This window comes from Lissotriton helveticus, chromosome 12 (genome assembly GCF_964261635.1).
Source record: "Lissotriton helveticus chromosome 12, aLisHel1.1, whole genome shotgun sequence".
Classification (NCBI taxonomy): Eukaryota; Metazoa; Chordata; class Amphibia; order Caudata; family Salamandridae; genus Lissotriton; species Lissotriton helveticus.
In genome coordinates this window covers 372,617,612-372,642,211 of record NC_136073.1, presented here as the reverse complement: position 1 = coordinate 372,642,211, position 24,600 = coordinate 372,617,612, and the positions used below count along the sequence as shown (strand labels likewise).

The 24,600-nt window shown below is 45.7% G+C and overlaps 1 protein-coding gene across 4 annotated transcripts in view; it reads right to left on the bottom strand.

Moving 5' to 3' along the window:
• Nucleotides 1-24,600, bottom strand: part of TDRD12 (tudor domain containing 12) — a 3,388,409-nt gene that overhangs the window by 1,555,396 nt on the left and 1,808,413 nt on the right. The gene's annotated exons all lie outside the window — the stretch shown is intronic.

Below are 24,600 nucleotides of genomic sequence, written 5' to 3'. Positions count from 1 at the left end.
TAATTTGTTCCGTTGCCATTGAATTATATGTTGTGTATATTGTTTTTCTATTATATGTGGCACAAGTACCTACCAGAGCATGGTGTGTGAAAGAAGTTAGTGATTGAGATAATCAGTTGGGTGTGAATGAGACAATACTTTTTCTCTCATCTTGAACGTATACAAGTAACTACCCTTTGGGATTTTTCTCTTATTTTACTGTTTACGTGCCCTAATCCCTTTGGGTCAAAGGGGCTCCTCTTTAATCCATAGAACCACAGTAACAAGAATTAAAAGACAATAAACACAAGGGGATGATATAACCTGTACTTGAGCTGTGATCCACCTGTGGGCAGGACTGCTATGTAGAACACAGAGAGAATATGTCCTCCGTGGAGAACAAATGTTCAGTTAAAGAAACGTCAAAGACATCATTAGCCCCGATGGACCAAGAAAACAGCCCTTCCTTAGAAAAAGAACTATAGATGGAAAAGACTCTCTAGGAAACTGTATTGAATATGCTACTTACCAGTATGCATCTGTTCTTGGCATGTAGGGCTGCTAACATTCATATCTTAGCATTAGATCGCCGCCTAGTGTTGGGTCCGGATGATCGCACATTGTTGTCCTGGAAGAGTCTTCGAAGTATCCTGAGATAGGTGGCTCCTCCCCTGGACTACAGTGCGCATGGGCATCGGCTCCATCCCCAGATTGTTTTTCGCCATTGTGGCAGAAGATGGAGTGAAAAGTGTAAAGGATGTCCATGCTAATGATTGAATACAATAGTATATCTGCAGCTGCGACAGGCACCGGGGAGGAGGGTGGGCGATATGAATGTTAGCAGCCCTACATGCCAAGAACAGATGCATACTGGTAAGTAGCATATTCAGTTCGAGGCATGTGGGCTGCTAAATTCATATCTTAGCATAGAATACATAGCAGTCCCTCCATTAGCGGCGGTTGCTTGTGCCAGCTGCAGAAACCTGAAAAAGTGTCTTGAGAACAGCCTGTCCTACAGCAGCTTGCTGCTTGGAATGCACATCAACACAGTAGTGTTTTGTAAAGGTATGTGGGGTAACCCACGTGGCTGCTCTGCAAATGTCTTCTAAAGGAATGTTCCCCAGGAAAGCCATGGATGCCCCCAATTTGCGTGTGGAGTGCGCCCTTGGGGGTATCGTTAAAGTGCGCTTGGCCTTTTGATAACAGATTTGGATGCACTTAACAATCCACCTGGCTATTCCTGCTTTGGAAATAGGGTTGCCTTTGTGCTGTGGTGAGAAGGCAACAAAAAGTTGTTTTGTTTTCCTAAAGTGTTGTGTTCTGTCTATGTAGTACATTAACGCCCTCCGTACGTCTAACGTATGGAGCATTCTTTCCGCTACCGTTTGTGGGTTTTGGAAGAATGCCGGTAAGTCAATAGTTTGGTTGAGATGAAACTGTGACACCACCTTCGGAAGGAATTTGGGGTTAGTACGTAGCACTACCCTATTTGGATGAATCTGAATGAATGGCTCTTGGATTGTGAGCGCTTGAAGCTCACTAACGCGCCTCAGTGACGTAATAGCAATGAGGAAAGCTACTTTCCACGTTAGGAACTGGAGTTCACATGAGTGCAGTGGCTCAAAGGGTGGTCCCATCAGTCTGGTGAGGACCACATTGAGGTTCCACACCGGAGCTGGCGGTGTTCTTGGGGGAATGACTCGTTTCAGACCTTCAAGGAAAGCTTTAATGGCAGGCACCCTGAAGACAGAGAGATGCTGCCTATTCTGAAGATAAGCTGCGATGGCAGATAGATGTTTCCGAATAGAAGTGAACGCTAGATTGTACTTGTAAAGATGTAGCAGATAGCAAATGACGTTAGGGATAGATGCATCTAGCGGGTTGATGTCATTGGCTGTACAGTAAATGACAAAACGCTTCCATTTTGCAGCATAGCATGCTCTGGTAGTCGGTTTTCTTGCCTCCTTGATGATGTCCATGCATTCTGGAGGTAGGTGGAGGTATCCAAACTCTAGGACCTCAGGAGCCAGATCGCCAGGTTGAGCTGTTGCGGATCTGGATGCTGAATGTCTCCATGGTTCTGCGTCAAAAGTCTGGGCGTGAGGCGCAGCCTTTGATGCGGCACCACCGAGAGTTCGAGGAACGTGGTGTACCATGCTTGGCGCGCCCACGTTGGAGCAACCAGGATGAGAGTCATCGAGTGCTGCCTTAGCTTTCTTGCCACCAGCGGTATCAGAGGGGCTGGCGGAAAAGCGTACGCAAATCTGCCTGACCAGTTCATCCATATCGCATTCCCTTGCGACTGTGGGTGTGGGAACCTGGCGGCAAAGTGTTGGCATTTTGCGTTTTCGTTTGTGGCAAACAGGTCTATCTCCGGATGACCCCACTGCTGGAAGTACGGGCGGAGTACAGATGGGTGTAGTTCCCACTCGTGCATTTGATGGCTGCATCTGCTGAGCAGATCCGCCATTTGATTGTCCTTGCCCGGGAGGTGTTCTGCCATGAGGAAAATGTTCCTCTGAATGGCCCACTTCCTCATGCCCTGAGCCAGATGAGACAGCTGTGGCGAGTGAGTGCGCCCCTGCTTTTGAATGTAGTACATCGCGGTCATGTTGTCCGTCCGGACTAACACTACCTTGTTGCACAGATGTACAATGAAGGACTTGAGTGCCATCAGTTCCAGATAGTTGATGTGCATCTTCTGTTGCTGCGTCGTCCATAGTCCCTGCACTGTGTAAGTGAGCAGATGAGCTCCCCATCCCTGGAGAGATGCGTCCGTTGTCAGGATAATCTGTGGCACTGGCTCCTGGAACAGTCGGCCCTTGCAAAGGTTGTGTGGAGTCCACCAATGCAGAGAGTCGTATGCCCGACTGGTAACCAACACTAGGTCTGTCAATTGTCCCTGAGCCTGTGTCCACTGATTCGCTAAGCACTCCTGGAGCGGACGCATATGTAGACGTGCGTGAGGGACTATGAAGATGCAGGAGGCCATCATGCCAATCAACTGCATGAACACTCTCGCTGGAAGCGAGTGTTGTGGTCTGAACTTTTGGATTAGCGACTGCATGCTGTCTATCCTGACTTGGTTTGGCTGGGCCATGGCCGTCAGGGTATTGATTGTCGCACCTAGAAACTGCCGGACATGCGCCGGCTGAAGATGCGACTTTGGGTAGTTCAACGAGAAGCCCAGATTGTGAAGGAGGTGAATGGTAGCCGACATGTCTGCGGCGCACTGTTGTTCCGACTTGGCTTGAACGAGCCAGTCGTCTAGGTAGGGGTAGACATGGATGTTCTGCCTCCTGAGGTGCGCCGCCACTGTCGCCAGACACTTGGTAAACACTCTTGGGGCTGTGGTCACTCCGAAGGGTAGGACCTTGAACTGATAATGCTTGCCTTGGATAGTGAATCTGAGGTATTTTCTGTGGGACGGGTGTAGTGGAATGTGGAAATAAGCATCCTTGAGGTCTAAGGTTGCTAAGAAGTCCCCTTGTTTTAGCAAGGGAAGAATCTGTTGCAGTGTAAGCATATGGAAATGTTCTGATAGTATATACAGGTTGAGGGGACGCAGATCTAGAATGGGTCTGAGAGATCCGTCCTTCTTTGGAATAAGGAAGTACAGGGAATATACCCCTGTGCCCTCCTCCTCCACCGGCACGAGCTCGATAGCGCCTTTTTGCAGCATCACCACTACTTCCTGCTGCAATAAGTGCAAATGCTCTGCGGACATAGGCCGTTGCCTTGGTGGAATGTTGGGTGGAGTGGACTTTAACTCTAGACAATAACCGTACTGGACAAGTTGACGCACCCACCTGTCTGTGGTGATGTTTCTCCAGACGGGCAGGAACTGCTGTAGTCTCCCCCCGACAGGTGTTAGGTGGTCGGGGGGCAGTGACAGAGAGTCACTGTTTGTTCGGGGCAGAGGAGCGGGAGTTGTTGTTTCCTTTTCCACATCCTCTGGTACTGTTTCCTCGGTAACCCCCTTTGTTTTGTTTGGGGTACGAGGATTGTGCTCCACCTCTGGAGAATTGTGACTGTTGACCCATCTGTCCTCTGGTGACTCCACGTGCCCCTGAGCGACGAAAATTGTTGCCACGAAACTGTTGTGATTGTAGGGCCCCCATAGACTTAGCAGTTTCGGTGTCTTTCTTAATTTTTTCTAGTGTGGTGTCCACATCTGGACCAAACAGTCTATCAGGATTGACTGGCTGATTAAGAATGGTTGTCTGAATGTCAGGTTTAAACCCCGATATGCGGAGCCACGCCTGTCGTCTCAGCATGACGCTAGTGTTAATGGCCCTAGCTGCTGTGTCTGCGGCATCAAGTGCACACTTTATGGCTGCGTTGGAGATCAGTTTTCCCTCTTCTATAAGCAGTTTGGTGCCCTCTTGAAACTGCGAAGGCAGGTGTTCTATAACCCGCTCTAGGGTGTCGTAATGCGCCCTATCATAACGTGCCAAGAGTGCCTGTGTATTTGCAATACGCCAAAAATTGTCAGCCTGTGCAGCTACTCTTTTGCCTCCTGCCTCTAGCACTTTGGACTCCTTATCCGGGGGAGGAGCTTCACCCGTTGTTTGGGAGTTGGCCCTTTTGCGGACATTTGCGACCACCAGGGAGTCAAGCGGCAACTGTCCCCGAATGTATGCAGGGTCTGCAGGTGCTGGTCTGTACTTCTTTTCGATACGTGGATTGACCACTCTCGCCCTGGTAGGTTCCTTAAAGATGTCCGCAGCATGTTTGAGGACCCCTTTGAGCATAGGCAGTGTCTTTACTGTCCGTTCAGAGACTGAAAAAGTGTCAAATAGAAAGTCTTCTTCTACTGGGTCAGCATGCATGTCCACATCATGATTAGCAGCTGCCCTTTCAATGAGTGCATGAAAACCTGCAGAATCTTCTGTTGGGGATGCACGTGCAGTGAAAGGCTGTGGGTCTTGCCCCACATCTTGGGTGCCTTGGTCACCACTGTCATCATATGAATCCGGCTGTGCATCTGGTTCATTGATGGGGAAAGTGTATTGGTCATCTTCAACATATCCTTCACCCTCAGAGTGGTCTGGGGAAGGAGTTGGGCTCCTTCTTGGAGGAGGCTGGATAGGTTCCATGAGGCCTGAAGCGTCTTCAGGAAGCCTTTTTTTCTTTAGGGGGATGACATAGGAGTCCACTGGCTGTGAAGTGATCCTCCTCTTGTAAAGGGTCAATTTGCCCGTGTCTGCGTCGATAAAACGCTCTGAATCCTCTTCAGAGTCGAGTACCCGACTTGAAAGTGCCCCTGCCGTAGAAGAATCCGACTTCTTTGGCGTCGATTTTGTTGAAAAGGCCTTCGGCGTCCCTTTTGGCGGCAGAAGGAAGAGAAGTTTACCCGCAGGCTTCACCGGAATGTCCATCGGCTTCTGTGGCGATGGCATCGGAGCCGGCGTAGCAGAGGCCTTCTCCCTGATTCTCTGTAGTGAAGCGGCGACGAGGGACGCGTCACTTACAGCGGCCCTTGGCGCCGACGAGGTCTTGACCTTGCCCTCGGATCCGACGTCCTGTTGGCCCTTCTGAGTCTTGGACGACGATGCCGCAGCCGCCGACCCAGAGTCCTTGGACCGATGCGCAGATGTGCCAGCCTTCGATCCGTGTGATTTTGTCGGCTCCATCACCACCACGCGTCCGACTAACGGAGTCCCAGTCGGAACCGGAGCCGTGTCGCTGGCTTTGGCGGGCTTTGACGGCGTCGCAGCCGTTGACCCGTGCCGATTACCCTTCTTAGAGGATCCCTCCTCTGGCGCCGATTTCGACCCTGTGGAATCGACAGATTTCTTCGACTTTTGTGGACCGGAGGTCGACGGAGTCGATGAAGCAGCGGGAGTCGTCGTTTTTGTTAGCACGGCCGCCATCTTAGGGTCGTTCGAATCGATAAGTTTCGGTTTCGTTTTCGGGTCGGCCATTTTAGGTGTAGTCGATACCGAAGGTTTCAGTTTCGGTTTCGATACGGGCTGCGCAGCAAGTATGTCCGTGGCCGGGCCTGAAGGCGGGGCCGAGGCTTGCGGTACGGGGTCTTGGGTAAGGCCGATAGGCGATCCCGTGACCCGATCTTGATCTTCGTAACCTTCGGGGCATAGCTCGTCCCCTGAGCTATCTTCCGCGGCCCCATAAATTTCTTCGACGTCCCCTACGTCGTCGACGTATTCAAGGCCTTGATCCACGACTCCGTCGTCGTCCTCCGGATCTGCCTCGACCTCCGTCTCGGGCGGGGAGATTTGAAGATGATGGCTCTGGTCCTCCTCTTCTCGGTCGCCGAAGATGTTTTCTGGAGCCGGGGCCGCTTGTCTGGCCTCAAGGCGCACCGCGCGCCGAAGCTTGAGTGTCTTCTTTGACCTGAATTTTGCGCAGGCCCTGCAGTTGTCTTCGTTATGGTCTGGTGAAAGGCATTTGTTACAGACCGGGTGCACGTCGATATGTGGGTATTTGGACCCACAGAGCGGACAGTACTTAAACGGACTCCGCTCCATGCTGGAAAGTTGCGTCGTGTCGCGATGAGAAGGCCTCGATGTCCGAAGAGTGCAAGCACTCCGTTGATTCCGACTCCAAGAGACGGAAGAACTCAAGACCGTGCGCAAACAATACCGACGCAAAGAATACAAGGCCTTTTGGCCGTAAAAAGTTAGTTTTTCTCGGTTCCGACAGAGAGACGTCGAGACCGCATCCGAACCCAATGGCGGAAAAAAACAATCTGGGGATGGAGCCGATGCCCATGCGCACTGTAGTCCAGGGGAGGAGCCACCTATCTCAGGATACTTCGAAGACTCTTCCAGGACAACAATGTGCGATCATCCGGACCCAACACTAGGCGGCGATCTAATGCTAAGATATGAATTTAGCAGCCCACATGCCTCGAACATATACAAACACACAGGTATATATGAAAACATAGGAATAAAAATACCAACACCTCTGTATCAACCAAAAGAATGCATCTTAAAAGATAGATGAAAGAAAATAACCCGCCGGCAACAGTGACATAGCAGTTTGTACTGTAGCAATGCAACAGCATCAAGCCAATCAGAGTAATGCAAGTTGATTAAAAGAAAATTAGTAGTATAGATAGAGCAACAAAAGCATAAGTCCTCTTCTTATAATTAGAAGCCATCATAGATGGATTAATAGAAGCTGAAAAAGACAACTTTAACTTGACTAACCTTCCAGGAACCACACTTCGTCCAGTGTGAAACCAACCAAAGACCCTTAGGGCCCGAAAATAATGCAAAAGAGTTGTCCACCAGCAACCATAGACAGGTCGACAATGATGGAATCGCCCTGTCACATAACAACAATCCTGAAAATCGGGAATACCAGATTTCTACATAAGTAGAACTATGAGGCTCAAGCCTCTCCCCTTCAAGATCAACCTACATCAATTCTATGTAGAGAAGAAATGGTACACCATAGAGGGGAATGTTCCCATACATCTGCTTTCAACAGGAGACGTAGAATACATAGAACATTATTTGTGACTGAAGGTCCATTATAACCTTATAAAAGACCAGGAAAGTCAGCAACCAATAACGCTGAGAGAACATGAACATGCTCAATAACAATTATCATCAGCCAGAATCTGAGAGGGCTGGGAAGGGTCTATAGTCCCTTTGATACACCAGGATGTGTCTGCAGACCAGATTGACTGGTATGAAGTACCTATTAAGCATGCAAACACAAGGCATGCACCAGGATGGAAGCACCACAACAATACAAACTATAAGCACCAGCACTAAAATAACAGCAGGCTGATTGTTATGTTATTCACATTATTGAGATCTGCTGCTACCCGAAGGTGTCCTGGCGTTGTATGAAGTGGGAGAGAGGATGAAGTACCGGCAATACTATTTGCTGAACAGCCATGCTTTTAGTGCTTTCCTAAAGGCAAGCAGATTGGTCATAGTTCTGAGGTATATTGCATGCAAAGCTTCTGCCACCCCCAATTAGCTTTTTTTACCCGTGACACCAACACCAATATTGCATCTGATGACCTCAGCGATCTTTTCGGTATATACCAGTGTAATCTCTGGTGAAGATACTCTGGTCCAGTTCAATGTAGGGCTTTAAAGACCAAGCATAAGGGTTTAAAAAGGGTATGTTTCCTAACCGCCAGCCAGTGAAGTTTTTTTATCTCATCCGAGATAGAGGCGTATTTCGGTATCCTAGTTATGAGTCTGAATGCCGCATGTTGCAGGATCTGTAATTTATTCAGTAGTCTTTCCTGGATATTAAGATATAAGCTGTTACAATAGTCCAGTCTGGATATTGTTAACGCTGTAATAACGGTTTTTTGGCCGTCTTTGGGGAACAGAGGCATTATTTTCCAGCAGGCTCTCAAGATATAGGAAATCCGCGATGCTACTGTGTTGACCTGGTCCTTAAATCTAAGGTTATTAACAATTCACACTCCCAAGTTTTTCACTTTCCTGCTGGGAGTGGGAAGGGGCCCTAGAGTGTCTGGCCAGCAATCAGAGGTCCAAAAGTTTGGGTTATTGCCAAACAGTTCTGTTGTGTTTCGATGTAGATACTCGAAAATAGGTTTTCCGAATCATGCCCTTACATAGGTACAACTTACATTGCCCTTATTTAGGCATAAAATCCCGGTCCTTATTTAGGCATCAGTCATGCTATCCAAATACAGGCATGGTCACCTACATCCGTCCATTCCACATCGCAACAAATTCTTAGAAACCACACCCGTAAGCCATTGGGACATTCCCTGCTTGGATTATTGATTTCTCCAAGAACTCATTTATTATGCATGAACAACTATTCCTTAGGGGTTCATTCAGGACGTCTTCCTCTGCCCGACTTTACGTCAATGTTAGCATTCCTAGGCACCTTCCAAGTATAAATATACCTTTAATTACAAAGGCAAATCACGGCTCGGCTACACAGCTCGATACGGCTCGCCACAGCAAGTTCGGAAGGAATTTGAGTCCACACCTGACGCACTCACCAAGACGCTGTCATCCTGCTCACAGATAATCCAGCTTCCAGTGTCCTGACTCCCTTCGCAGGGTGTTAGGGTTTGAGATCCGGAAAGAGATTGCCACCTCTCATTCTAAGGTATGGAGCAGACTAGAACCTAGAGGGTCTCTTGGCAATACAAACTATAGCTTACCATACTATAGAAAACAGCACCTACTTCTTACCTCGTACTACACTTAGGTTAGGTACACTGGGGTAGAACTATTTAGAAGCACCAGATGAGTATTCACATGTTAGCCTGTGCTATTTATGTATGTATATATGAATATATGTCATAGCTAAAAGACCATGCTATTGCAGAATTATTTCTTCGTACTGCTCTCGCTGTACTTATTTATATTTTGCATACTGGCTTGCGATTGCAACAGCTTGCAACAGCTCATATCTCTTGCACGAGAAATAAGACTGTTCAATAAATCCTTTTATTGAAACGCCCGTCTATCTATTTTTGTGTAACTCTGAAGAAACTAAGCACGCACTAATGACTGAGTGAAACGTATCTATTGTTTCCACGATTCTGAGAACTGTTCCGATTCTAAGGGAAACAAAGTTGTCATGTTTATGCGGTTGTCAGAAACTACTCCCTTCTTGTTTATTCGAGAAGTTTCTAGTGACCTCTGACTTAGCTGACACACAAAGTAATTAAATTTAATATACTCAATAGGAGAATACTGACCATAGTCCTATGCAAAAACCATCGTGTTTATTATTCCAATACGCAGAGCCTATAAGGGAAATAGGAACTACACTACATGGTGCCCAACAGTTTGGTAAGGCACTAATTTAACGCTAGATACTGAAGTAACTCGGCCGTGCTTTTCTCAGAGACCCCTACTCCTAATACTCCATAAGACGTTTGGAGTGGGTAGGGATAATATCCGCCATAGCTGAGTAGGACGAAAATCCTATATATTAGCTGTTTGGTTTGTTCAACGTTGAGGGATACAGTGTTCCAAAAATATTGTGCACCTTATCTTTGTTTCCTTGAAACTTGCTCTGCATTTTTCATTAAACAATGTCTAATAACGGGAATAATGCTGAGGCTGCTCCAGTCAACGAAGCATTACCTCTTGCTGTAAATTGTACAGGTTTTAATTAAACCGATGAGGAGGCTATAAACATCCCTCCGAATCTAAGGAGAGCCATCACTTCAATACTTATAATACGTGGACTAACATCAAGAGGTGGTGGAGCAGTTTTTGTGATAGAGGTACATCAATCTTTTTAGACAGAGGTATTCTAGTCATGGATAGTATTCCCAGAATCAAATCCAATAACACATATGTTTTGGGGGTGGGGGGGGGGGTGAGGGGGACCAGTTAAATCACAACTGTCGAAAGGTCCTGAAAAATACTCTATTAAATACAATCCTACATCTTCTAAAAAGAAGTGGAAAATAACAAACATTCAAAAGAGAAACGTTCTCAATCCCGAGGTATGTCTCCTCAAAAGGAGCCCTCTGAAAGGAGGTATAACATCAGGAATAGGGGTAATTTGAAAAAACCTGACACATGAAGTCCAAAGACGATCAACACGTTCAGAAAAACAAAACAAAACCTCACTTTTCCAAGAAGAAGGTAGCAGGTCTGAAGATCAAACCTGCAGAGAATTCTGAGAACACAAATCAAGAACGGAGAATGGGCTCAGACGATGCTGGACAGTGCAGCAGAAGTAACAATAGCTCAATAGAACCTGAAGGAACTTCTGGAGACAGTGGACTTGAATGAGTACATACAAGTAGAGACTGTGGACACCAGGGTTAGTTCGCCACAAAAGGTATATGAAATAACCATCCGGATGGAGGGAGACATACCAAGAAAAGTGAAAGCACTCTTTTGGGAAAGACTTTCAAAGGGTTACGATATACTTCTAGCAGAACAGGACTGGCCACCAGAATTTGTCAGGGAGTGCCCACATGGCGAAGACATCAGTATGCCAGCCATCTCAAACCATGTTCCAGTACATTTAAAATATACTTATGCCAGGAAATGGGCAGTTCCCACGCCCCAGCATTATACAAAAATCATGTAAGATGGGATGCGGACTCACCTCACCACAAGATCCAGTTGAAAAATCAACCTACTGCACGAAGGCAGTACCCAATTAAGCAAGAAGCTAAAAAAACAGGTCAGGGAGATCTTAGATCGACTCGAATACCAAGGGGTGATTGAACCATGCACCTTATCAATGAACATTCCTTGGTTTCCGGTTTCCAAACCAGACAATACATATAGTCTAGTTTTGGATTACAGACACCTGAACTCTTGTTCAAAGAAATTTGCTGTGGAACATGCACATAGTACAGTATTTAAGAATAACCTTGTGCGTAAAAAATATAAAACCACATTAGACATTTCTAACGGTTTCTTTTGTCAAAACATAGCACCTGAAAGTAGGTATTTGACAGGTTTCTCAATAATGGGGACCTAGCATCACTTTTGTCGACTACCATAAGGGTTCAAGAACAGCCCGGGGTTATTTCTCAGCAAGAGTAACAGAGTTAATACAAATTTATGTCGAGGCATTGTCATATGTCGATGATATCTATCTGACAGACGATGACCTGGATAGGCACTTGAACAGTGTGAATACCCTTATACCGGGCTTCGCCTCTGAGGGCTACAAATTCAATTTCAAGAAATCAAGAATTGCCCACCTCAATGTCCTTTTCCTAGGAAACGAGCTTTCAAGTGAAGGTAAAAGCCTGGCAGCCAATTTTTTAGAAAAGCTCCAACCTCCAAATACGCTGAAAACCTTACAGTCGATTCTAGGTTTCCTAAATTTTGGAAGAACTTACATTCTAACTTACGCAGAAATGGTTAAACCTCTCTGCAAATTAATGATACCCTATTTTAAAATGAAAAATTGGACACAAGAACACACAGAGATATTGCGTTCACTTCAAGCTGACATGTCAGCAACAAATCACTTACAAACAGGCGTAAACGTATGCAATTTAGTGATACGAATCATTCCGGGTCAATGCGGATTCACCTACTTAACTTTTAATGAAGCTGAAAAAGTACCAATTGCATACAATCACATTTGTATACACAAGCGGAAATGCACTTCACTTCAACAGAAAAAGTTCTGACAGCAGTTCAAACCGCTGTAGCAAAAGAAGGCGCTCTAGCTCAGGGGAAACTCATAATTGTCGTGACTCCAGTACCAGCCTTAGAGGCAGTTACAAAAGCGAGCATTGGTAATGCGAAAGCTTTACATCCAAGATGGATACAATGGGTTCATTATCTTGCTGCAACAGATGTTGAATATATTTTTGATCCTTATTTAAAAACACAAGTGTTCCTGCAATACGAACACGAATGTCCTCTGCCTATTGAGATTCTCCCTCTTGACCAGGAGAATGCACTGGCGTTCAAAGAACCTGCCAGGTGTTGAACCGTCAATGAAGTGCCTTGACGTTCCAGCTATGTCCAGAGGCGCAGAGCCTCCTGACATAGGGTCCACAAACACACACTACCTTGTTTGTTGCAATACCACAAGGCGGTGGTGTTGTCTGTGAACACCTGCACCACCTTCCCCTTGACAGAGGAAAGGAATGCCTTCAGTGCAATAAGGATTGCCCGAAGCTCCACAAGGTAGATATGGAGCCTCTGATCTCCGCCTCTCCCATGTGGCCGCCCCTATCCAGGAGGGAGGCATCCGTCACCACTGTGTGCTCCGGTTGGGGAAGGGAGAGGGATCTGCCGCTGACCCAATGCTGATTCGTGAGCCACCACTGCAATTGACGTGCAGTGCCCTCCGAGATCTGGACGTAGTCGGACAGGTTCCCCTGATGCTGCGCCCACTGAAACTTCAGGTCCCACTGCAGAGCCCGCGTATGCCATCTGGCATGGTTGGTGAGCAGATGCAGGAGGCCATGAGGCCCAGCAGCCTCAAGGTCGTCCTGACCGAAACCCGGGACAAGGGCTGAAAGATCGAAATCATAGCCCGAATGTCCCGGACACGCTGTTTGGGAAAATAGACCCGAAACTGTGCCATGTCCAGAACCGCTCCATTGAAGAGGAGCTTCTGAGAGGGAATCAGGTGCGACTTCGATACGTTGATGGAAAACCCCAGCAAATGCAGGAGATCGGCCGTAGTCTGGAGGGGGGAGACGACTGCCTGGGGCAAGCCCGCCTTCAACAGCCACTTGTCGAGAAAGGCGAAGACTGAAACCCCTGATCTGCGCAGATGCGCTGCGACCACATCCATTACTTTTTGTGAACACCCGATGGGCACTTGTAAGGCCAAAGGGAGCACGGTGAACTGAAAATGGTCCTGCCCTACCATTAATAGCAGGTAACACTAGTGGGCAGGCAAGACCTGGATATGAAGATAAGCATCCTGCAAGTCCCCCGCTACCAACCAGTCTTGCGGATTGAGGGCAGACAAGACCTGAGCAAGTGTGAGCATCTTGAACTCCTCCTTTCGGCGGAAGTGATTGACATCCCGAAGGTCCAAGATAGTATACAGGCCTTTGTCCTGCTTTGGAACCAAGGAGTAGAGGGAGTGACAACCACAACCTACTTCTGGCGTTTGAACACGCTTTATGGCCCCCTTGGCCAAGAGGGCCGTAACTTCCTGCTGGACGGATAGAATGTTTTAAAAAATTATTTTAAAAATTGTTAAAAAAATGTTTTAACAAAATGAGCGCCCGAGGGAATGGGTTGTTAAAAATCTGCACCAATATAAACATAAATATAATTTTTTGGGACTACGAGTACCACTATCCTCTGTTTTTGAACAAAATGTTAGAATGACAGCATGAGTCACATGACAAAATGTATGGTATTTTATTGGGTGGTTTTGAATTTTCCAAATGTGTAACTGTGAGCAAGTTATCAGGGAATAACAAAACGCGTTGGTTCTTTTTTGTTTACCTGGGTGTTGCTGTTTTCATGGATTAAGCAATAAAGTAGTTTTTGGGACACAGAAGATCCTGCGAGTGCGAATTTCATTACTCTTTCCTCGGGAGGGAGTGTTTGTGTGTGTGTATATATATATATATATATATATATATATATACACACACAAACACAGTAAAAAAACAAATAAATATATATATATATATATATATATATATATATATATATATTACCTTCTCACAAGTGTCCAAAAACAGGGCTCACTCGCACCATAAATAATGATTTGCACCGGAATGCTCTACTTAGCGCATCTCAACCTCGTGCCTTTCCAAACTTATCATGGTTATTGACATTGTTTTTGGTAAATCAGCGGCATTTGATGAACTACTACAAAATGACTATCTATCCCACAATGCATGGCACCGTATTTTACTCACCTGAGGAGAATGAATTTCGAGTGGGGTTATTTATGGAGAGTCCCTGGATATGAACATGCTTTCAAATGCTTCAGGCCCGTGAACAAGGATGTAAGATCTGAAACGCGTTGGGCACTAATATTAAAAGGAATTGACACGCTGGTTTTTGGTGCGCTGCAAATCATTATTTCTGGTGCGAGTGAGCCCTGTTTTTGGACACTTGTGAGAAGGTAATATATATATATATATATTTATTTGTTTTTTTACTAGCCTTGTTTAAACTTACATGCCAGGTAAAGGCAAGCTTTGGAACAAAAATACAAAGGGAAAACCAATCACCAACAAGTGGTTTCTCTCCAAGTCCCCCTCAACCCCACCCCCCATCGACCATTGGACCAAGTTAATTATGTCCAACTAAACATCCTCTGACAAGAACTAGAAAACTTCGATCAACCCAGAAATATACTACTCTCCTACTTAGAACCGAGGACATGGCTTGAAATAGGGAATGGCAAAGATCCAGCTACGGTACGATTCACAGTAGAGCACATAAAAAAGCTCAGGATCCCTCAACGCCAGAGCGCATGTAAGTGACAATAAGAATCACCTCATTTTTTTTGGGTTTGTTCACTATCCCGCATCTTGTCTTGAATGACCAAATGGAATGGATTTCAGTTGAAAAATAATTTTCTTAACAGGTGAAGGTGTTTGCCCAGTGGCCCCTTTACCTAGTTGCAAGAGCACCTTTTAATGTAAATTAATGTAAAGAAAAATAATAATAAAAGTATTGCACCTTATGTTATAAAGGGGTATTTAGCTGTGCACCAAACCTGCTTTCTTACTAAATCCTGAATAACCCAGAAGGCATTCACTTCAAAAGCAAATGCCACAATTCATGCAAATCAAAAGTGCTTTGTATGACATCTTTACCTCATTACCTCAGACACCAATGAAAAAACATGCAATTCAGCTTCCCAGAAAGGGTCCTCAGAATAACATTTGAAACTGGTCGTCAACCACATTTTGAGGTTAAAAAAAGTCAAGCATGTTGCAAACAAACCCAAAAATAATGCAAATCAAAATAGGACTGCCTCAAGAAGAAGAAAATAGCTGAGCTGTACAAGCAAGGGGCATCTGCAGTGCTGAAAAAAGATACATGCATATGCCCACACTTGAACCCAAGCAAGCAATGTAGATGTGCCTTAATCAAAACCACAGGATTTCCAAGAGAACTACATTAAGGGAAGGGGGTATTAAAGAAGGATTATGTTAATTCCCTTGTAAGCATCTGTTCTTGGCATGTAGAGCTGTAGATTCACATGCTCTGCATACTCATGGCATCTAGTGGTGAGTCTGGATGTTTGAAAGAAGTTTTTCTTTGAATAAGTCTTTTCTAGTGACGAGGTAAGGGGGCTCCTCCTTTCAGTGATAATGCACATGGGCATCAACTCCATTGTTAAGACTGTTTTCCTGTAAGAGGGTGAGAATTGAGTGAGTTAGTGTAAAGAAAGATGTCCATGCATGATACATATGAATATTTATATTATTAACTGGAACAACCATAGGTGTCCGGGGAGGAGGGAGGGCCCATGTGAATCTACAGCTCTACAAGTCAAGCACAGAGGCTTACAGGGTAAGTGACAATCAGTTTGAGGCATGTGTGCTGTAGCTACACATGCTTTGCATAGACTATATTGCAGTCCCAAAAGTGGTCCCAAAAGTGGTGGTGGTAGGGTGACTGTGGCAGAGTCATCCCGATCCGCTTACTCGACAGAGGCTGCAGATCTGTGCCTTGCGCTGTGCCTAATGCTTTGATCAGAGAACTGTTGTTTTTTAAATTGCTATTTGACTGGAAAAATTGAATTTTAATATTTTGATTCGAATTCATTGCACACATTTGCACATATTTTTAAAACGTGTAAAATCTCAGTGTCAGCCTAAAATACCTTGCGCTATCTCGCGCCACCTTTCCTGAGTCCTGATTACAAGGGGGGGGGGGGAGGGGGGGAGGACAGTGCTTCTGGTCAGCAGAGGTAGCCGGTGCTCGATTTTCACTCCTGCCCGCCCCGGTCCGACGAGGTACCTAGTACCGTTGTGCGGAGGGCGGGTCAGGGAGAGCCAGGCACTTCCTGTTGGGTCATTGCTGGAGCGGTTAGCGCTCTTGCGGCTGATTTCTTCTGGGCTATTTAGCCCTCGCCCCCTCCAGAGCGCGCAGGGGAGCCGAAGCTACGCCGAAGAGTAGCCAAAGAGTGGCCCTTCTGCGCCCGTCTGAGACAGGACGGGGCTAGGGGCCATGAACTCTACTCAGGTGGACCGAGCTCAGAAAGAGGTATATGGTATTAGGTATACAGCCCGAGCACTGAAAGATCTGCAGACAGCCCCGCTGCTGGGCTGTGCTCGGGTCTCTTGGCCATGCCCGGAAGGCCCTTGCTCATGTATTAACTGCCGCTTTCAGGCCTCCCACACTACCGTTACCATCGGTAGAAACATCGGGGAAGCCATACTACCTTATGGCTTGAAGAGCTTTCTCCTGAATATCCGTTCCCTGCCCAAACATTACTCTGAGCTCTGGGACCTTGTTCATACGGTAAAACCAGACATCTGTTTTTTAACGGAAACCTGGTTGAAACCTCATACAGTTCCCGCAATAATGCTGGGGGTCCCTGTGGGATATAAAATTCTTAAACTGGACCGCCCCGACAAAGTAGGAGGTGGCATAGCTATTATGTACAAAGAAGACTTGAAGATCTCCGTGCTTGAACAAAAGAGCTGCTCATCAATGGAAATCATGATTTTCAAGATCAGCTTAGCCTCTAAAATTCACTGGAAGGGATCGTTGGTTTATCGCCCTCCTGGACCCCATTCAGGTTTTACTCTCTCCCTTTTGGAGTTACTGGCCCCGTACTTTAAGGCAAATGAAGATTTCATCCTCTTGGGTGATTTTAACACTCATGCAGATATTCCCACGCACCCTGACACTATATCCTTGCTCTCTGATCTATCTTCCCTAGGGCTTGTAATACAGAATAGTGGCCCTACACACATAGGGGGCCATACCTTAGATCTTGTTTTTTCCAACTGTTCTAAAATCCGGTGTCGTCCTGCGACTCAAGTGAATTGGTCCGACCATTTTTTAGTTGATTTCTCTATGCTAGGCATGGATAAGCCCCTTCATAAGTCTCCTCTCCCCCCTGTTTGGCGCCGCCAATGGCATAAGGTGACAGTAGAGGAGCTACAGAGGGTATGGAAGAAACCTACTATTTTAGCAACAGATAATGTGGAGTCCGCTCTATCCAAATTTAATAACTCCCTTGTAGAGGCACTCAACTTGCTGGCCCCTTTGAAACTGCACAAACAGCACCCTAGCTCTAAACAAGAGATATGGTACACAGAACTACTTAGAATAGAGAAACAGGGATGCAAAAAGCTGGAGAAAATATGGAGGAAATCACGCACTGAGGGTAGTAAGAAAGCATATCTAGATGCTCAGTCCAGCTACCACAAAAATATTAGGCTAGCCAGGAGGAACTGCCTTACTCTGCAGCTAGCCGAAGCAGGTAACTCTTCCAAGGAACTGTTTAAAAATTTACAGACCTTTGTAAAACCAGTGGCCTGTGAGAGCCCCGATGATTTTTCGCAATCTCTCTGCAATGATATCTCTCTGTTTTTTGAGAACAAAATAGAGATAATTTATGAAAAAATCACGAAGGCCACCGGACTCAGGAGCAATGCCACTCGCACTCCTCCCCAGTCACCAATATATGATGATAACTCATTAATGAAGTTTCCTGAAGTTAATAATTCTGATCTCACCTCCCTCATCAGCCAAATCAAAACAGGGTCCCCTGATGATTTTCTACCTGCTAAAATGGTTGCCTCCCTGAGCACCTTGCTCGGGCCAGAAATTCGGTCTGTAATAAATCTCTCCCTCAAGGAGGGACAGGTACCTCTAGAATGGAAGAAAGCAGTGGTGAATCCCATCCGGAAGAACGTGGCACTGCCCTGGACGGACCTTTCCAACCTCCGCCCCATCTCCCTTCTGCCATACCTTAGCAAGATCACCGAGAAACATGTGAACACCCATCTGTCTAAGTACATCGAGGCAGCGGAAGGTCTAGACTATTCTCAATCTGGGTTTAGACCTAACTACAGCACCGAATCTGCCCTCCTCTCCGTGACCAACAACATCAGGATGGCACTTGATGGAGGGGGCTCTATAATTCTGGTGCTGTTAGATTTATCCGCTGCCTTTGACACGGTGTCACATGATATTCTTCTCGGTCTACGGAAGGTAGGGATTGGAGGTTCGGCCCTGTCCTGGCTGGAGAGTTTTCTCTCTGGCCGCTCACAAGGTGTCAGATTGGGCTCCCTTCATTCCATCTCCAGGGAGCTCACCAAGGGAATGCCACAGGGCTCATGCCTAAGCCCTACACTTTTTAATGTGTATGTGGCACCCTTGGCTGACATTGTGAGAGTGCACGGATTCACCCCGGTGTCATATGCGGATGACACCCAGCTTCTGTTCCCTTTTCAGACCCTCACACCCGCAATTAAAAAATCTTTTGCTGAAGGTATGAGAGCGGTATCTGATTGGATGGCCTCCAATTGCCTTCAATGCAACGTGGGCAAAACGGAGGTCATGTTATTCGGGGAGTCCCCCCTCCTGTGGTCTCCTGAATGGTGGCCATTGGATTTGGGACCGGTACCCTGCCCCAAGCAGGCTGTGAAGAATCTTGGAGTACGGTTAGATCAGGCCCTCTTGCTAAAAGAACATGCCAACCAGGTAACCAGGTCCTGTTTCCGGGTCATCGGACTCTTAAGGCGTGTGTTTCCTTTCCTGCCCGACAGCTACAGAAAGACCCTTGTACAGACCCTTGTGATCAGTAGGCTAGATTACTGTAACGGCCTCTTTATCTCAGCCAATGAGGAACAGCTCAGCAGATTACAAGTAGCCCAGAACACCGCGGCAAGACTGGTCCTTAACGCCCCGACCAGATGTCCCTCACGCCCCCTGCTGAACAAACTCCACTGGCTGCCTGTTCGACAACGTGTTAAGTTCAAGGTTTGCTGTACAATACACAAGTGCCTTTTTAGCCCCGGCCCTAAATATTTAGCTGAAAAATTCAACCTCTATAGTCCTGGACGCTCTCTGCGCTCCAGTAACCAACTGTTGCTTCAGGTCCCCAAGATTAGGAAGGCCAGACAAGGAGGTCGAGCTCTATCCTACAAAGGCCCTACGCTCTGGAACTCACTCCCTCTCATGCTGAAACAAAACACCAACTTTCAGACCTTCAAGAAATCACTTAAAACACACCTGTTTTTGACATCTTAAGGCACGGTACAGCCCTGGACCTCAGCTAGACACCTTAGCCATAGCACAAGCGCGGAGATACCCCTTCGGGAGTCGAGTCCTGCGCTATATAAGCAAATAAATAAATAACCAGTGGATGTTGCAGTTGTCTGAGAGTGTCCTGAGCACTGTCTGTCCTACATTATCTTGTTGACATGCTAATACATCCACACAATATTGTTTAGTAAATGTATATGGTATGGACCATGTAGCTGCTTTACATATGTCAGCTATGGGGATGTTACCTAAAAAGGCCACAGATGCTTCTATTTTGTGAGTAGTATGTTCTTTAGGTGGAATAGTTAAAGTTCTTTTAACTTTAATATAACAAGTGTGAATGCTGTTTGTAGAGCTCTTTCTGCTACTGAATCAGACTGAGGAAAGAAGACATGTACCTCAACTGGATGATTACTATGAAAAGCAGAAAGTACTTTTGGGAGGAATTTAGAATTTGCACGAAAAACCACTATCTTTGTGTAGCTGAAAGAAGGGTTCTTCCTAGGTTCATGCCTGCAACTCACCAACGAGCCTGAGTGAAGTGATGGCGATTAGGAAAGCAACTTTCCATGAAAGAAATTGTAACGGACAATTATGTAAGGGTTCAGAGGGTGGACCAATAAGCCTTGTAAGAACAATGTTAAGGTTCAAGGTAGGTGCATGTGACACTCTTGGTGGTATTTTTCTTTTAAGTTCTTGCATAAAGGCTTTAATTACGGTAACCTTGAGTAGAAACAAATATTGTCTGTTTTGCATATATGCCGCCACTGCTGCAAGATGTAACCTTATAGATGTGTAGGCCAATCCTACTTTTAGTAGAGGCAATAGATACATTATATTTTGTATGGATGCATCAAGCGAATCTATTTTGTTATTTTGACAGTCTATGACAAACCTTTTCCACTTTGCTGCATAGCATGCTCTAGTGGTAGGTTTGCTTGCTTCTTTCAGTATTATCATACAAACTGGTGGTAAATTAAAATATCCAAACTCTATGACTTCAGGAGCCAGATTGCTAAGTTGAGCTCCTTGGGGTTTGGATGTCCGATTTCTCCATGGTTCTGTGTGAGACGATTTGAAGTGAGATGTAGTTTTTGGTGTGGAACTAGTGACAGTTCTAGTAGGGTGGTGAACCAACACGGTTGACAAGCCTATGTGGGAACCACTAGAATCAGTGTGAGTGATGTCTGCCTGAGTTTACAAACCAGCAATGGAAGGAGAGGGAGAGGAGGAAAAGCATAAGCAAATATCCATGACCAGTTCATCCATAGGGCATTGCCTTTGGATAGATGGAATGGGAATCTGGAGGAAAAGTTTGGACATTTTGAGTTCTCTGCTGTGGCAAAGAGATCTATGTCTGGAAAGCCTCATTTTTGGAAATGGAGAAGGAGAACTTAGGGATGAAGTTCCCATCCGTGCACTTTTAGCCGCATCCTGGTAAGGATATTGACAAACTGGTTATCAAATGGTCTGAGAGGGGTGACAACTGTAAAGAGTGTGTCTTCCCCTTGCTTTTGTACATAGTACATCACTGTCATATTCTTCGTCCGGACTAAGGCAACTTTTCCTACTAGAGGAGGTTGAAATGCTTTTAATGCTAGTTGATCTGCTAGTAGCTACCAATTAATTTATGTGGAGACTTTTTTGTTTGGTGTTCCATAAACCGCAAATTGTCAGGTGTTGAAGATGCATGCCCCAACCTGTTAAAGATGCGTCTTCTTTTAGCATGACTTGTGGAATGGGGTTGATGAAAAGCTGCCCTTTTGATAAAATGTGTGTGTTCCACCACTGCAGAGAGCAGTGAGCGCAGCTGTCTACCAACACTAGATCTGTTAATTGACCCTGTGCCTGTTTGCACTGTCGTGCTAGACATTCCTGAAGGAGTGCACGTGTAACCTTGTATGAGGCACTATGTGAATGCATGATTCTGGCATCCCTAACAACTGCATGAAAGTTTTCACTGGCAGGTGCTGGTTTACCTGAAACTGCAGTAAGAACCTTTGGAATTTTAAAATTCTGGCTACATTGGGAGAAGCCGGAGCTGTATGGGTGTTGAGCGTCCTCCCAGATATGTTTGCAGTTGGGAGGGTTGAAGATGGGATTTTTGCTCATTTACTGTGAATCCTAATTGTTAAAGGTTTAATGTAGATTGAGTGTGCTGTAGACACCTTTCTTGTGTTTTGGCTTTGATGAGCCAAACATCTAGGCATAGGAAGACATGGATTTGCTCTCTTTGCAGATGAGCTGCTACCACCATCAGACTGGGTGCAGTAGTCACTCCGAATGGAGGTCTTGTGAATTAGTAGTGCTTTCCTGCTATCACAAATCTGAGGTATTTGCGATGTGCTGGATGGATGGGACTATGAAAGTATGCGTTCTTTAGGTCTAGTGTAGACAAAGTCGCCTTGCTGCAACAGTGAAAGTACTTGTTGGAGGGTGACTATGTGAAAATGCTCCGACAGTGTGTACAGATTTAGGGGCCTCAGATCTAATATTGATTGTAGAGACCCGTCATTTTTGGAAATTAGGAACTCCCGTGCATATACCCCTAAACTTTGATATTGAATTGGAACAGGTTCTATAGCTCCTTTTGTTAATAAAGCTTGTTCCTCCTGTTTGAGTAGCAGTAAGTGTTGCAATGACAGCTGCCGAATGAGAGGTGGAATATTGGGAGGATCGCTGGTGAGTGCCAGACAATAACCATGTTGGATAATTTTTAATACCCATTTGTCCGTAGTTAATGCTTTCGAAATGGGAAGAAAGTACTGTAGTCTTCCCCTGACTGGTGTACAATGATCGGAGGGAATGGTAGGCAAGTCACTGATTATTGGGAGATGGAGTGGTACGGGTTGGTGTATCTCTTCCTCTACCTTTGAAGTTGTTCCCTCTGTAGCCCCCCCCTATAGAAACCGCTGGGTAAAGTGGGCTGCATGTTTGTTTTCTAGGAGGACTTTTTGGGATCTAAGTTATTACTTTTGGATCCTCCCCCATAAAATGACAGATGAAAGGAACCTTTTCTGGATGGTGACTGCAAAGCTCCCATATATTTTGCAGCTTTTGTCTTTTTTCATTTTCTCAAGTGGTACATCTACTTAAGGTCCAAAAAGGTGTCCCTTATCGAAGGACATTTAAAATAGACTGTTGAACCTCTGGCTTAAAACACGATATCCTAAATTATGCATGTCTACGCCCTTCTGGGAGGTAATGCAGAATCTCCTCTATTTCATCCCAGAGGGCTCTATCATATCTTGCTAAAAGAGCCTGTGTATTAGCAATGCGCCATTGGTTGGCAGATTGCACCTTGCCTGGTGCATCAATTAATTTAGACTCCTCTTGAAAAGGTACATCTGACATTGTTTGTGAAATAGCTCTCTTTTGAATCTATAGGCAGATGGCCTTTGATATAAATTGGGTCAGATGGTGGAGGTTTGTATTTTTTATCGACCCTTAGTGTTGAAACACGGGCACATACTGAGTCCTTAAAAATGTCATCTGTAGGACTCAACATACCCTTCAACATAGGTAAGCTTTGTACAGTTCTATGTGTGGAACTTATTGTCTCAAATAAGAAATCTTTTTCTAGAGCTTCTTTATATAGAACAACTCCATAGAAAGCTGCTGCTCTTGAAATCAACTCCTGGTAAGCCTTGCACGGTAGAGCTCAGGATCATTATATACTGGTTGTTCATAATCAATCCATGGATCTGTCGGTGGAGGACTATTATCATCTCCTTCATCAATGTCAGGTTGTGTGTGAGGAGAATCTTGTGGTGTAATCTGAAGGGGATTTGACCCTGGTGATGGTAGAAGTGGAGGAGGGGACTTAAGAAGAGGATAGATAAGGCTTGTAGCCATGTCCTTTTTTTTTCAAAGGAATTGTAGGACTTGCATCATCAGTAGCAGTTCTTTTCTTGGATGGTGTATAATGTCCAGTATCTGGATTAATGTAGAGACGTTTCTCTTTGGGATCCAATTTCTCTTTCATAATGTCCTAAATCAGTTTAGGAGGTTTTAGAAGGGGATCTTTATCTTTCGGGACAGAAGGTTTTGGTGCCGAACCAGACCAATGTTTTTTGTCTTTCAAGAGTCGAAAGTTTCGTCTCGAAAGGTGTTTTGTCTCAACTCGAGTCAGAACCAAAAGGCTTGATCTGTTTGGGTGCTAGGCTTAAAGGCGGGGCCTTTGAAACAGTCTCAGTGCCGACTATGGCCCAAAGGAAGAGGTGACCCAAAGCCTTGGGTTTAATGAGAACAGGTTTGGGGGACAAAGGGGCTTTTTTACTCCCAGCCCCCCATCCTGCTGGAAGTTCTTTGGACTGTAGGTGAATCTGAAGCTCTGAGTCAGATTCATGAATGGAGAGGGCTTCTTCCTCCTCCGATGCTTTCATATACTCTTGATCGGTACCTTTTTCGAAGATATCCTGGGTGTACTCAATGTTTTGTCTCTGCATGTCCCTTCATCGAGCCAGACGATCCCACAAAGTGTTTTTCGACCGAAATGATCAACAAGCATCACAATCTTCCTCCTTGTGCTCCGGTGAGAGGCACAAGTTGCAGACTTCGTGCAGGCCGGTAAGCGGATACTTGGCGTGGAACCGGGGACAGAATTGAAATGGAGTCAGTTCCATCAGCTGTAGACTTGACGAGTACAACTGAGTGGAAGTCGAAATAAATGGCTTGGCCGGAAGGTTGCCCACAACGTCTTCTGGATTGATGGAGTTTTCTCGCTTTTTTTGACACAGGAATAAAAGAACGCGTACAAAACAATACCAAAGAGGGTACAGTGTGTGGTGCACCAAGGGGATCCCAAAGAATGGTCTCAAAGTGGAGCCCCACGAAGCACGTGTGAACCCAATGGCGGAAAGAAAACAATCGTATAATGGAGTATATGCCCATGTGCATTATCACCGAAAGGAGTAGACACCTTACCTCGTGACTAAGAAAGACTTCTTTGAAGAAAAACAACTTGCAAATATCCGGACTCGAC